Here is a 15,573-nt window from a genome sequence, read left to right on the forward strand (position 1 = left end):
ATGGAAAACACCGACTATCGTGGTGGAATCGACGCTAAGGAATTAAGTTTGGTTCCAGACCTGGTACTCCCTCCCAAGTTCAAGACCCCAGAATTTGAGAAATACAACGGGACTAGCTGTCCCGAAGCCCACATCACTATGCTCTGCAGACGCATGGCAGGCTATGTCAATAATGACCAACTATTGATCCACTGTTTCCAAGAAAGTCTAGTTGGAGCCGCTTCTAGGTGGTACAACCAACCGTAACCATATCAGTTCATGGAGGGATTTAGCGCAGGCTTTCATGAAGCGATCTGAACCACGTGATGTACATGGCCCCGATAGAGTCACATTACGTAACATGGAGAAGAAACAAAATGAGAGTTTCAGGCAATACGCCCAAAGATGGAGAGAGGTAGCAACGCAAGTTCAACCACCTCTTCTGGAGAAAGAAACGACCATGCTCTTTATCAATACGCTGAAGGCTCCATTCATTAACCACATGCTTGGGAGCGCTACTAAAAGCTTCTCAGACATAGTAATGTCTGGAGAAATGATAGAGAACGCGATAAGATGTGGAAGGATTGAAGTAGGGGAAAATGCTAAGAGATCAACCCCGAGAAGGAAAGAGAACGATGTGAACAACATGAGTATGTATAATAAGCCAGTCACCATGAGCCAACCAAAGATGGTGACTACCAGCCATCATGGCTTCGCAAGACGGACTTCAACCCAAGGCCTAGCACGGAAAGAGTCCAGTTTACTCCTATCCCGATGTCCTACAAGGAATTGTACCGAGCTTATTCGATGCCCATGTAGTGTCGCCTTCTATCTAAAGCCAATGCAACCCCATTCCCCAAATGGTACGACGCAAACACCCAATGCGAATACCATGCAGAGCCACAGTGGCACTCGATAGAAAATCGCACCACTTTCAAGAAGCTAGTTGAAAGACTCATCAACATTGGCATCGTGAAATTTGATGATACACCTAGTGCAGAAAACCCATTACCGAATCATGGGGATAAGGGTATAAATGCCATAATCAAGAGTTCGGGAAGGAAATTAAGATGAATGTTGCGAAGTGAATACCCGCTGAAAGAAGTGTGGAAGAAAATGGTGGAAAGAGGTTTGATGGCGCGAGAATTCGGGGTTAAGCCTCGAGAAGCGAAGAATTATTGTGAGTTCCACGACCAAGAGGACCATGAGATCCAGAAATGCAGCCAATTCAGGGCTTTAGTACAAGGATTGATGGATAATAAGGAGCTGGAATTCTTCGAATATGTCAGAACCGTGAAAAAGCGATATGTGTGTGCCTCTGAAGAAGGGTCGACGAGAAACGCTTGCAAAATCAACCACCCATTGGTTATCATATCACGCTTAAGAACTAATGAAGATGGGACCCAAGTCGCACCCAAAGTCGTGATCCAGAAGCCCGTTGCTTTCCCTTATAAAGATAGCAAGAAGGTGCCATGGAATTACAGCTGCAATGTGACGATCCCAGGAAAGAAGAGCCCGGCCAGTGCTTCACAAGAAAACCAAGACGTAGGTTTTTTTACACGCAGTGGGAGACGTTATGTTCCCGAAGGCACAGGAACCAAAATCGCCAAAGAAAAGGTCCCGACAGTAGAGCAAAGGAAAGAAAAGATGGTCGAGTTTGAATCGTCAGTCAATGAGTCAGTAACCGAGAATGAAGCCAGGGAATTCTTAAAATTTTTAAACACAGTGAGTCTGGCGTCGTTGAACGACTACATAAGCAACCAGCTCGCATTTCGGTCTTGGCCTTACTCTTGAGCTCGTAAACGACGGAGCGCGTTAATGAAAGTCTTGAACGAGACATACGTCGCGATGACATCTCTCACAACAAACCGGACCGCCTGGTCAACAATATCACCGACAATTTTATTTTCTTTAACGACGACGAAATACCACTAGGAGGCATGGGGTCCACAAAGGCCCTCAGACATTACCACGCGTTGCAAGGATACATTACGGAGTATCGATCGATAATGGATCAGACTAAACGTCTTACCCTATCCACACCGAAAAGGTTGCCCGTGGATAGTTCCCATATGAAGACATGCCTAAATGTAGTAAGGGCGTTTGACTGCATCGAAAGAAACGTAATGGGAGGATTGAATTACCCTTCAAATCGGTCCTAGCACGCACGAGATAGACTTCTTAGTGATGGATATTAAACCCTCTTACAATTGCCTATTGGGAAGACCTTGGATCCACTCGGCAGGGAGGCGGTCCGCCATCATTACATCGAAGCTTAAACTTATAACGGAAGGTCGATTGGTGACCATAAATGCGGAAGAAGACATCATTGCATCTGTTACCAGCAACGCACCATATGTGGAGACAGATGATGAAGCCATAGAATGTTCTTTTCGATCGTTGGAATTCGTAAATGCGACCTTTGTTGTCGAAGGAAATAAAGTCCCAACACCTGCACTTTCCAAAACCACAAGAATGGGACTACAACCGATGGTTGGGAAGGAGCCTTGCCGTGGAAAGGACTTGGAAGAAGCCTACAAGGAAGGGTCAAAGTACCTATGCTCACGGACAACGGGACCGCTTTGGCTTAGGATTCAAGCCGATGCAAGACAAAAGAAAGAGGAGCAAGAGAAGAAACGAGTAAGGAGAAGAGCGCGTTTGAACGGGAAGAGATTAAATGGAAACCAATGACCTTTCCCCATATATCCGAACATTTGTGCCGGAGGAACTATTTATGCCGAAGGAAGATTGGCGAGCCAAGAGTCCATCAAGAAATGAGGAAAACTTCGGAGAAGAGAATTAATGCCACGATCGGAAGAGATTCAAGGAGGAACGAGAAAGGAGAAGAGCGGAGAAGAGAATGGGACCTTTCCCATATATCCGAACATTTGTGTCGAGGCATTCGCCTTATGAGCCGAAAGTGCTTTGAATAATTGGATCGGAAGAGATTCCCGTAGTCTTTAAAACTAACACGAGTAATGCCCAAAACACGCTTATTACCCTAGGCCTAGGAGTAATAAGTGTCTTTTGTGAAATAGGCCTATGTTCAAATCGTTATTTCAATAAAATGCATCCTTTCGCCTTGTTCAAGGCAAATATTCTTTCATTCATACTCATACCGTACATGCCATTGTTCTTAGATTCTTTTGTTCTTTGCATCTTCCTTTCTACCTAAAACAGGTCTCCAGATATCAACGATGTGAGTGACCTTGCTATTAATTCGGAGTCTCCCTTTGAGCGCGATATGTGTCTAGAGGGATCCGAGGATTTTGGAGATGACAGTGATTGTAACTTATCCCCTGATTTGTTGAGGATGTAGAACGCAAGGAGAAACAGATTCTACCCCACAAAGAGACCGTAGAAGTCGTGAACTTGGGAGATGAACTAGAAAGAAGAGAAGTAAAGATCGGAACTTGCATCACTACAGAGACAAAGCGGGACCTTATTGAGTTACTCCAAGAGTTCAAGGATGTCTTTGCATGGTCATATCAGGATATGCCCGGCTAGCATCGACCTTGTGGTACACAGCTCCCCATCAAAGAAGAATGCAGCCAGTTCAAGAAAAGCTTCAAGGATGCGGCCCGATGTTCTCGTTAAAATAAAAGAGGAGGTCAAGAAGCAATTTGATGCTGGTTTCTTACAAGTAGTTAAGTACTCAGAATGGGTAGCCAACATCGTCCCCGTCCCTAAAAAAGATGGGAAAGTACGGATGTGTGTAGACTACAGAGACTTAAACAAGGCCAGCCCGAAAGATAATTTCCCATTGCCTCATATCGACACCTTAGTGGACAACACAAGAAAGTTACTCACTTTTCTCCTTCATGGATGGTTTCTGGGTACAATCAGATCAAAATGCATCCTGAAGACATGAATAAAACCACATTTGTGACCATGTGGGGAACCTTTTGCTATAAAGTAATGCCGTTTGGATTGAAAAATGCGGGAGCAACATATCAGAGAGCCATGGTTACCCTATTTCATGATATGATGCATAAAGAAATTGAAGTTTATGTCGACGACATGATCGCCAAATCTCGGACTGAAGAAGAACATGTGCAAGTCTTAAGAAAATTATTTTTGAGGTTGAGAAAATTCCAGTTGAAGCTCAATCCTGCAAAATGTACCTTCGGAGCCAGGTCAGGAAAACTGCTAGGATTCGTGGTCAGTGGAAAAGGGATTGAGATCGACCCAGACAAAGTCAAGGCCATACAAGAATTACCTCCACCACGTACTCAAAAGGAAGTCCGAGGATTCCTAGGAAGATTAAATTACATCGCTCGGTTTATTTCACAACTAACTGAAAAATGTGACCCCATATTCCGTCTCCTTAAGAAACACAACCCTGGTGGTTGGGACGAGGAATGCCAGAAGACTTTCGACAAGGTTAAGCAATATTTGTCCAATGCCCCAGTATTGACACCACCTAATCCAGATAAGCCATTGATACTGTATTTGACGGTATTTGAAAATTCTATGGGATGCGTACTTGGCCAACACGATGAATCGGGAAGGAAAGAAAAGCGATATATTACCTCAAGAAAAGTTTATCGAGTGTGAGACGAGATACTGCTCATTGAAAAGTTGTGTTGTGCCTTGATTTGGACAACCCAAGATCGAGACAATACATGTTGTACCATACAACTTGGCTGATCTCTAAAATGGATCCTCTGAAGTACTTGATGGAGTCAATCGCCTTGAACGGAGAATGGCCCGATGGCAAATTCTACTTTCGAATTCGATATAGTCTATATGAACCGAAGGTCGTAAAAGGGAGTGCAATAGCAGATTTCTTAGCCAAGCAGAGCCCTAGAGGACTACGAGCCTCGAACTTTGATTTCCCAAATGAAGATCTAATGTGCATAGCAACCATCAAGAAGACCTCAAGAGGGTCACCCTTGAAGCTAAACTTTGACGGAGCATCAAATGCCATGGGTAACGGAATCAGGCGATTCGGTGTCCCCGAGTGGAGATCATTATCCATTCACTAGTAAATTAGATTTCGACTGCACGAACAATATGGCAGAATACGAGGCATGCATCATGGGAATACGTGCGGCCATAGAACGTAAAATCAATGTGTTAGAGGTATATGGAGATTCTGCCCTAGTGATTTATCAACTCAAAGGTGAATGGGAGACAAGAGACCCCAAATTGATCAATTACCGGAGGTTAATCCTTGAGTTAATTAAAGAGTTCGATGATATTGTCTTCTACTACCTCCCACGAGAAGAAAATCAGATGGCTGACGCCCTAGCAACTTTGGCTTCTATGATCAAGGTGAACCAGCCAGAAGATGTGGAACCGATCCAAATGAGCATTTACGAGGCCCCGGCTCATTGTTACAACCTTGAAGAAGAAAAGGAAAATGATGATCACCCTTGGTACCACGACATCCTACGATATGTGAAGAATCGTGAGTACCCTAACCAAGCTACTGAGAATGACAAGAGAACGTTGAGAAGATTGGCCAGTGACTATGTCTTAGATGGGGAGATCCTGTACAAAAGAAGGAAGGATCAGGTACTATTAAGGTGTGTAGACGCCATTGAGGCCAAGAAAATCTTGAAAGAAGTCTATGAGGGCATCTGCGGGACACACGCTAATGGTTTTACAATGGCCAGGCAAATTATGAGGTTCGGTTATTATTGGTCCACCATGGAAGGAGATCAGATTAACCACGCCAAAAGATGTCATAAGTGCCAAATCTATGGAGACAAGATTAATGTGCCTCCCTCACATCTGCATGTCATGACCTCGCCATGGCCTTTCTCGATGTGGGGCATGGATGTGATTGGGCCAATTTTGCCTAAAGCTTCAAATGGGCATCGTTTCATCTTTGTGGTCATCGATTATTTCACCAAATGGGTGGAGGCCTCTTCATACGCCAATGTCACTAAATCAGCAGTTAGCAAGTTCCTAAAAAAGGAAATCATCTGTCGATATGGAATGCCAGAAAGGATCATATCTGACAACGCATTGAATTTAAATAATAGCACGATAGCGGATGTCTGCAGTCAGTTCAAGATCAGACACCACAACTCGTCACCAGACGCTCAAGATGAACGGTGCGGTCGAAGCAGCCAATAAGAACATCAAGAAGATTGTAGGAAAGATGACGGAAACTTATAAAGATTGGCATGAGAAGCTACCATTTGCCCTCTATGCTTATCGAACGTCTATCAGAACTTCTACTGGGGCAACGCCTTTCTCATTAGTTTATGGAATGGAGGCAATTTTACCTATCGAGGTCGAGATCCCTTCCCTTAGAGTTTTGTCAGAGGTAAAGTTGGATGAAGCAGAATGGATCCAGTCCCGATACGATCAGTTGAATTTGATTGAAGAAAAGAGGCTACGGGCTATTCGCCATGGTCAGATGTACCAAAAGCGAATGATGCGAGCTTACGACAAAAAGGTTCGTCCCAGAGAATTCCACGAGGGAGACCTAGTACTGAAAAAGATCCTGCCCATACAAAAAGACTTCAGAGGAAAATGGATGCCGAATTGGGAAGGGCCTTATGTGGTGAAGAAAGCCTTTTCTGGCGGAGCATTGATATTGGCTGAAATGGATGGCAAGACCTTATCCAATCCCGTGAATTCGGATTCGGTTAAGAAATACTTCGCCTAAAAAAAAAAAAAAAAAAAAAAAAGAAAAAGAAAAGGAGAGAGGCCAGGGTGAAAACTCGCAAAGAGCATCTTAAGACCAAAGGGATTTTGAATTGAAAACCCATAAAGGGCAATTCAAATTTTGATCAAAGGTGGGGCATGCGATGGTCTTATGGTACCTAAATTAACAAAGAGGAGAGATGTTACATCTTGGGGCATCAGCAAGAGTACTCTAGATCCCCTAAACGCATATTGGGCAAAAAAAGGGAGCCTTCAAGAAGTCAGTACAGAGAAACTCACGCTGCGATATCTGGGGCACCTATTCCCTTTTATCCATTTTGTATTCCAGCAATGTTTGTTGACTGTAATTAATATATTCCCTTCAAATGTTGTTTCTGATAAATTTCAGTTTTGTCATGATCTTTTTCAAGCATTTTGCATTGAAATGATGATTAATGGACTAAAGCCATTTTCACAAAAAGAGTTCTGCATATTACTCTGAAAGTTTCTAAATAGTACAGAACCCAAACAAGACTATTATTTAGAACTAACCAAACTCAAAGATTGGAAGCATCCGAGAAGAAAGAGTTTAAATTGGGACTACCTCTTGGGTTTTCTATTCAAAATTTAAGTTTGAACAAGAAGACAGGATACCATTTCAAGAAGGAACCTTGATTAACTAAGAGCAATGGCAACCTAAACAGGATTCACGCCACAACATGCTGCACTCATACATTCATAGATCATTCATAAATGCATCTAATTAGGAACATTTGATTCATTTTGATCATAACACCCTAATTCTTTGACATGAGCATAATACTGAACCGATTCTCTGTGTCATGTCCCTAGAATCAGTAAATTCCTAGATCTTATCACCCTAAGCAGTAGGGAAACAGATCGAAGATAATGAGCTTTAACCCCCTAAGCAGTAGGGTAACGAGCCAAATTTACAGACCTTAACCCCCTAAGAAGTAGGGTAATAGGTTGAAAATTGCAGATCTTATCACCCTAAGCAGTAGGGAAACAGATCAAAGAAGATGAGCCTCAACCCCCGAAGCAGTAGGGTAACAGGCTGAAAATCACAGATCTCACCTCCCTGAAGTTGCAGAGGAGCAGATCAAATACGTCGAATCTCGCCTCCTCGAATGCAGTGAAGCAGATTCAAACCACCAAGCTTTAACCCCCTAAGCAGTAGGGTAACAAGCTGATGTCATAAGGTCTTAAACCCCTAAGCAGTAGGGAAACAGACCAAATTGCAGATCTTATCCCCCTAAGCAGTAGTGGTGTAGATCGAAGACGAAGAACCTTAAACCCCTAAGCAGTGGGGTAACAGGTTAAATTGCAGATCTTATCTCCCTAAGCAGTAGTGGAGCAGATCGAAGACGAAGAACCTTAAACCCCTAAGCAGTAGGGTAACAGGTTGAGTATACAGATCTAAAACCCTAAGCAGTAGGGAAACAGATCAAAGATGACAAGCCGTAATCCCTTAAACAGTAGGGTAACAGACTAAAAATTAAATATCTTCTTCCTGAAACAGCAGTGGAGTTGATCGAAGCCGCAGCAGATCTCCTTGAAGTTTCAGTGGAGTTGATCGAAGCCACAGAAGATCTCCTTGAAGTTTCAGTGGAGTAGATTAAAGTCACATGTCTTAGCTCCATAGAGTTGCAGTGGAGCAGATCAAAGCAAACCTCACCTTCTCGAAGCTGCAGTAGAGCAGTGAAACGGAGTGAGGCAACAAGATTGGAATGAAGCTACACGGGAAAAGGACCACTAGACAAGTCCAGACATAGTGAGACCGGGCAAAATTGGTCTTTCTCAAGTCTTTGCTCTGTTCTCGTTACACGACAACAAGCAAAGAGGGGCAGCTGTACAAGCCCAATTTTGGGCCCAATACTCAAAACCCCAAAACCCAAATTTCAAGCCCAAACCCCTAACCCAATAACATGACCCAAACACAAAACAAAAAAAGAAACCTAAAAAACCCTAGCCACCGCCCCTATACTTAACTTTCAGCCATACTTTCTGACCCCCACCACTGCCTCAATGCTAGTGGCACCTCCACCACCGCCTCTGCTCCACTACCATTTGCCTGCGGCAACAATAGGAGAGAGACAATGTAATATAAAAAAAAAAGATTTGTAATGGCTATTTAAGGCCGAATAAAAAACGATGTACGGGGGATTTTGGGGGGTAAAAAAAATAAAAAGCAATTTTTGATTTTAAACACTAGCAAGAGCAGAAGACCACAGCAATATCAAGAGCAAAAATAGTCCAAACAGAGAATAAACATCTAATAGCCCAAGGTGATTTCATTTAGTTATCATCGTTATTTTCTTTCTTTTTAACCTATTTTACTCAAAAATACGCATTTATTATAAACATATAAAAAATACAAAAAAAAAGGTAAAAAATATACCTGAGGCGATTTTCGGCCACCGTGTACGGTGGCCGGAACAGCGGCGCACGGCGCTCCGGCGACCGGCCGGCGATCGGTCCCCTGGCCGGAAATCGCCCCTCTCCCCTCTCTCTCACCCTTTTTTTTCTTTAGCAGCTAAAATGAAATTTTTTAGAAGTTTTTAGGCTTTTATAGCCTACCAAAACGGCACCGTTTTGGTGCCCAGGCCAAGACCCAAAAACGACGTCGTTTTGAAGCGACCCGACCCGATCCGACCCGCTCCACTCAGGATCCGCGTGTTTTCGCTCTTAGGGGTTAATTGCGCGCGGGGTCCTTCCGCTTTTTCTATGATTTTCAATCAGGTTTTTCCTGTATTTTAATTTGGCCCTATAATTTATTGCACTTTCCAATTTAGTCTCTGCTGGTGCGCTGCGTTCTGATCAAAAGGAATAATTGCTTCCACGGTCCCTCTGTGTTGTGCGCGCATTCAATTGGGTCCTTTTATTTTAAATTCCCCTTAACTTCATTGTTAATTCACTTTTGTCCATTTTTTTACTTTTCTCATTATTTTATTTTAGTCTTAATATTATTCATACTATTCTATTTCATTATCGCTATCATTATTATATTTTATTTATTAGCATGGTATTATTATTATTATTATTACTTAGTATTATATACATATATATCATATAGTATTATTAATTTGTTTTAATATTATTATTTTGGTTAATGTATTTGATGACCTCATATGTATTCTTTTAAAATATATATATCTATATATTATACTCCTCATTATATATACCTATATTAACATTGCATTGTGCCTATTCTTTAAGCATTATATACATATATTTTTCTTTTATATATTATATATATTTTACGTATATACTTTTAATATTATCGTATTCATTTTTAAAATATACGTATATATTTACGTAATATTGTTCATTTTTTTCACATTGTTATTATTCCCGATATGTATACACCATTACTATACCTATTTATTCTTGACGGTTATTTTTACTATTATTCCTAATATATATATTATGTACACATTTTTTAATATCATAGTATATATATATTTAACGCCATATTCTTGTTATACCTATTTTCACCTTTATTATGTTTTATACACAAATATATATATATACTATATAATTTTATTACGTATACATTTCTATATACTACGCATGCGTATCCTTTAATATTATATTATTGTTATTATGTATGTATATATTTCCTTATATATTTCTTATTACTTCTATTATTATGTATGTACCTAAATACATATATGTATATACCTTTTATCATTATTATCATTACCATTGTCATTTTATTTTACCATTTTTCTTACATTCGTTTATTTATTTATTCGTTCGCGTGTTCGATTGTTTTATTTCCCTCACATATGTGTTTACATTTACATATTTCTAAGCTTCACTATTGTTTCATTTTTTTAATTGCTTTTTGACGCTATCACATCTATCATTGTGTCGTTATACATATTAATACCATAGCATTTATGTTTCATTATAAATCACGTTTTTACTCAATATATATTAAAATAACCCTTTCATAAAAGTGATATTCCGTATTTTGTAATTCGAGATAATCGTGCCTAACTTACTGGGTTTCGACTTTTCTCATTTAACCTAAATAACGGAATATATTCTTTAAATCATTATACAAGTTAAAATGCTTATTCTCGAAAATGTGAAGTGTTGTGCCCTAACTTACGGGTATGATATTTTGTCATCTCGAAATAAGAATTTTGTTCGAAATAAAGGCAATATTCGTGTTTGAGAATTCGAGAAAACGTATTCTAACTTCTGGGTTTCGACTTCTCTCGTTATTCTAAATAATCGAATACCCTTTTAATGAAATACAGATTTCATAAAAGGCAAGCTCGCTCTCGAAAATTTAAGATGTCGTGTCCTAACTTACTGGGTGTGACATTTTATATTTTGAGACGAGAGAGTCTTTAACACTTGAGCTTTTTATAAAGAAGGATCGTATTTTAAAATTCTTTCAAACTTTTTTTAATTTTCGATACTAAGACACTAATTAATCAACTAGGTACCAATTTTGGGCGATCGAGGGTGCTAATCCTTCCTCGTATGTAACCGACTCCGAACCCATTTTCTCGATTTTCGAGACCAAAATTATCGTTTAGGTAAATCTTAACTTTTATTAAAATGATTAACTTAAGGTGATCCGATCACACCTAAAAAGATTGGTGGCGACTCCAGTTTTTTTTTTCATTTTCATTTTTAAAATCCAAGTCGATTCCCGTTTTTTTAAAAGAAAAAATGGTTACGACATTACTCATTTATAATTTTATAAAATATAAAAGTCGAATGCGATAATTTTTTCAAAGTGGCCCCTATCAGCTTTGGTGCTACCCCTAGATGTAGTAGATATGATAAGATGATAATTTTTTCAACACAAAACCTTAGCCAATTGCTCCTTCAAATTGTTAGCCATTTACTATTTGCTAAAATCTTCTTATTGAACATGTGTGGTCCACCCAAAACAGGTTAGGTATAGCTAAGAGATTTTTATTTCGGGTCAACTCAATTCAAATAATAGAAAAATGGTTTTTCAATTAAAATTTAACTATAAAAAAACGGTAAGCTACCTAAATAGTCAACCAAGTTTCAAAACATTCTAGTTTTGGTCACCTCAATTCTTTTTGTTATTTTAGTCACTCTCGTTAGATCAATTGTAATTTGTAGCAACTCCATTAAAATATTTTTGGTCATCAGATGAAATGCTAGTATAATAACAAAATTAAAGTTTAAACATTTTGTTAATTTAGTCTTAATTTTAAAAATTTAACAATTTTGACCCTTAACATTTATCCATTTTGTCATTTAGGTTTTGATTCTAAAAATTAAAAAGATTAAAAAAATTAAAAATTTTAATATATATAATTCAAAAGTTATTAAAATTTATAAAAACCAAAAATATTATAAAATGTTCTAAAAATGACTTAAAATTGTTAATGTTGAGGTAAAATGAGTTGAGAGTTGCTAAGTGGCACTCGACAGTGCCAATTGCAGACTGCCACTGAGTTGGTTTAAAAACTTGCCATATTTGGTTTGAAAATTTAATGAAGAAAATTTTTGAACCTGGTTATATGCAACATTTTTGAAGATATTATGGTCCATTTATGGAAAACCAATCCTAGGCATTTGGAGGTTGGATTAGATTCGAGTGAATCAAATCAACCCTTGAAACATGGAGGATCGATGAAGACCTTGTGGTTGCTATGGAAATCAGATCTTCGATTGATTGTACTTTAATTATTGGGATTGTGATAGCTATTCCAAGGGATTACTTTTTATTCACTTAGATTCTATGTTAGCAAGCTGAATTTGATATATACTTTAAGGCTTGTATAGGTTTTGTAAGAGAGCTTATTGAGTGCATTCTAATTTGTTCATTGAGGAATGGCTTTGTGAGAGAGTGCAAATTGAATTGTAAACATTGTTAATTGTTTACTACCCAAGTTCTTAGGGGGAGGATTTGGAGATGAGTATTCTAGTATTTAGGTACAAGATCTCTATACTTTGGAAGTGATAGAGTATGAATCGCTTGTTGTATTTATGATAAAAGATAGCGAAGTTGCTCCCTGAACTAGGCTCCTCAAACATAGAGAAACTAAATTGTGTAAACAAACTTATGTATTGTTTCTGTTTTGTTTGCACAATTTTCTCAACACTAAAAATTTCTATTTTCCCTCCCTTAAAACTAATCAAAAAATATTTCTCCCCCCTTCATCCTTCAACATAATAAAATTGTAAAAAAAAATAAAAAGTTCTTCACCTTACATTGATCTTTCATCAAGGGCATGGGTATATATAGCCTTTTAGTGCCACCAATGTTAACGACACCACAAAAAAAAATCAAATAATAGGAAAAAATTCATACGAGTGACATCAATGCTTATGGAACCACAAAAAAAAAAAAAATCAATTCTCCCATTTGACATTGGTCACGCCATTCCCTATGGCACCACCAAAAATATTAAGTATTCTCTGACACGGGTGATGCCAAAGAATATGGCACCACAAAAAAAAAAAATTCAAATTTGGTGACGCCAATGGCTATGGCGCCACCTATTAAAAAATAATTTTTGTCCTATTCTCCCCTCATATTACAGGCATTTTGGACACATACAAATATTGGTGCCGCCAATGACAATGACGACACCCAAAAATATAACTTTTTAATCCCTGTCGCTAATGATTGGATAAAAATGACAGGTGGTGATGCCAATAGCAATAACATCACCACCTTTACTATTCAAAATGAGTCATTTGCGTACATAATTTTTAAGTAAGTCATTTTTATAAATAATAAAAAAATTTTGGTATTTTTTTAAAAAAAAAACCCATCAGTGGAATCGTGAAAACAATTTTCGTTTACAATATTTCGACTTCTATGCATTGGAAAGGCTTGTGGGCATTATTTGGATACCATGGTGATGTTATTGATGCTTTTATTCCAACTAAAAGGTGTAGAAATGCTAAAAGGTTTGGGTTTGTGAGATTCACTAATGAAAGGGATGCTCAAAGGGTTATAATGAGGTTAAATGTTTTCTTTTTATTGGGGAAGAAAATCAGGGTGAAAATGGCTAGATATAAATGGTATAAGAAAGCTTTGGAGAAATACTTCTGATAAAAAATATCAGGAACAGAGTGTAGAAATAGTTCAAGAAGTAAAAAGTGAAGAAATGATCGATAATAATGTAAGAGGAGATATGAAAACTGAGAAAAGAAAAGTGCAAGGTCATGTTGAAGACGAACTATTATGGAATCTACAGAAATGTTTGGTGTGCTAATTGATTTCGGTATGTGATTCAAAAAGCCTTAATGATCGAATAACTAAATTTGGTCTTGGGGAAATAATTGTAAGAACTGATGCATCTGTTAAGGCAAACTGAATGGTCCTTTTTGAAAGATTTTTTAATTAAAATCGAGCCATGGTCAGAGAAGTTGAAGATAAATGAGAGGGTGTATTGGATAAAAGTTTTAGGAGTTCCATTGCATTGTTGGAACTATGAAACTTTTAAACGAGTTGCTGGATTATGAGGGAAGTTGGTGTCAGTAGGCAAAAATCTAAATAAAGTCCACAATTTTGAAAAAATTGAGCTTCTGATCTCTATTACTCAATCGAATTTGGTTGATGAATTAGTCAGCATGGAAATTGGAGATGATATTTTCCCTATCAGATTGAGCTTAGGTATGGGCGGTAGGAAAACAGGAATTTCTAACCCCGAATGTAGCACCCCAAACCCGGCCCAGAAGTTATAGCCGGATCCGGCATGCCACATCAAAAACGTAAAAAAAAAAATTTCCATTCTAAGTCTAGAAAATCGTACTTGATGTTCAAAAGATTAATTCATTAAGGGTTAAAGTGAATGGAAGCTGTGCACCAGGTAGGAAACCGGAAAAGAGGTGGTGAGCCCATCGGACTGCTTAAGTACCAACCTCCCTTCGGATCCAATCCTAGACATGCATACCGCCATTGCCACACCTTAACGTCATGGATATTTCTAGGAAACCGATTAGATTAAGTCATTTTTAGGAAAAGTGATTAATTTTGAAAAATACTTTCATGCGGAAGCTTTGCTTGTTGTCGTGTTATTTTGAAATCAACTGTTGTTTTTGAAAACGCGCCCTAAAGCTATCTAATTTCAACAGTTAAAATAAGTATTACCTATCTTAGTAATACATATTAAAAACCATCAAAAATAAATAAGCGGCCTTATTACATTTAAAAGCCCAAAACCTCAAACGTAATTAAAAGGATGTCCAGTTCACCAGAAGAAAATCAAACTTTCGAGCGGGTGGCCACTCGAATTCCCTCATAGCTCCAAGCCCACTATGGTTGGGGATTTCTGCGTGGATGAAAATAAAAGGGGTGAGTTTGGGGAAACTCATGTGTAAGGAAAACCCATTCAAAGTCCAAGTCACTCAAGCCCATTGGGCCTAAGCCCATTCAGTAATAATGGTATCTGGGCGAGCCCTTTTCAAATTACAATAAACGGGCCTTAGCCCTTATTCAGATAATGTGATGGCCCATAGGCCCATTTCAAAATACATGCAACATCAATAACATATGCAAGCCCATTTGGGTAATAGTGGTCTGGGCCGAGCCCTTTTCATTATAATAAACCGGGCCTTAGCCCTTATTCAGATAATGAGATGGCCCATAGGCCCATTTCAAAATACATGCAACATCAATAACATATGCAAGCCCATTTGGGAGACTACTCAACCCACCAACCACTACACTCCACCCTACCAGCCATACACTCCATGTGGGAATAGCTCAACCCACCCATTAACACTCCACGATTCTGACCTTCTTGTCGTCATTATCAATAAATTGAGGCAAAGCCTCCAAGACGTGGACAAGCCACTTTCAGTACTTCCTCCGTCAATATCTCAGTCCCATGCATCAGATAATAACAACATAGCATGCAGTAAATAACAACAGTCAAACATGCATTAAGGTCAATTTAACCCTAGGGGTATTTCGGTAATTTATCTACTAGGGGTAAAACTGTAAATTTTCCACTT

This window comes from Gossypium arboreum, chromosome 6 (genome assembly GCF_025698485.1).
Source record: "Gossypium arboreum isolate Shixiya-1 chromosome 6, ASM2569848v2, whole genome shotgun sequence".
In the NCBI taxonomy this organism is placed as follows: Eukaryota; Viridiplantae; Streptophyta; class Magnoliopsida; order Malvales; family Malvaceae; genus Gossypium; species Gossypium arboreum.